The sequence below is a fragment of the Notothenia coriiceps genome, unplaced genomic scaffold (assembly GCF_000735185.1).
Source record: "Notothenia coriiceps isolate Sejong01 unplaced genomic scaffold, NC01 NC01_scaffold00035262, whole genome shotgun sequence".
Taxonomy (NCBI): domain Eukaryota; kingdom Metazoa; phylum Chordata; class Actinopteri; order Perciformes; family Nototheniidae; genus Notothenia; species Notothenia coriiceps.
This window is the reverse complement of record NW_011367963.1, coordinates 156030-156576: the sequence shown is the minus strand read 5'-3', so window position 1 is coordinate 156576 and position 547 is coordinate 156030.

The window sequence follows — 547 nt, the reverse complement described above, 5'->3', positions numbered from 1 at the left end:
CTTTGATCTCTGGACACGTCGTTAGCGCAAATATAAACACCTGCAGGGACGTGCACAGACATTTGGAGGGGCTATTGCTCTAAACTGGGAAAAAGGGCCTCCTCCCAAAAAGAAAAAAAACACAAGACCTTTTCAAAATTGTAACTTCTTTATNTTTAAGTAACTGTTCACAGTAACGCGTTACTTTTGGGTGTAAGTAATCAGCTAGTTACCAATACTAGTTACTTCATTTCAAAAGTAACTCAGTTACTTTACTGATTACTTACACCCAAAAGTAACGCGTTACTGTGAACAGTTACTTAAAAAAAGGGCTCCCATTAATGCCCTTATAGCCTTCATTTCAGTACTATTATTGCATTGGAGAATAATGCAATCTGTTGATCAAGAAATAGCAATAGAAATAGTAGAAATAGCCTGCATGTGTTCTACAACACACCTTGCAATGGCTTTATCAACTTTTCCCTGTTGCTTAGGTGGAGGTGGAGTGGCGTCGGATGAGTCTGGGTCTGTGGTCTTAGCTACTAGCTTCGTCCCAGCATGTTGTTTC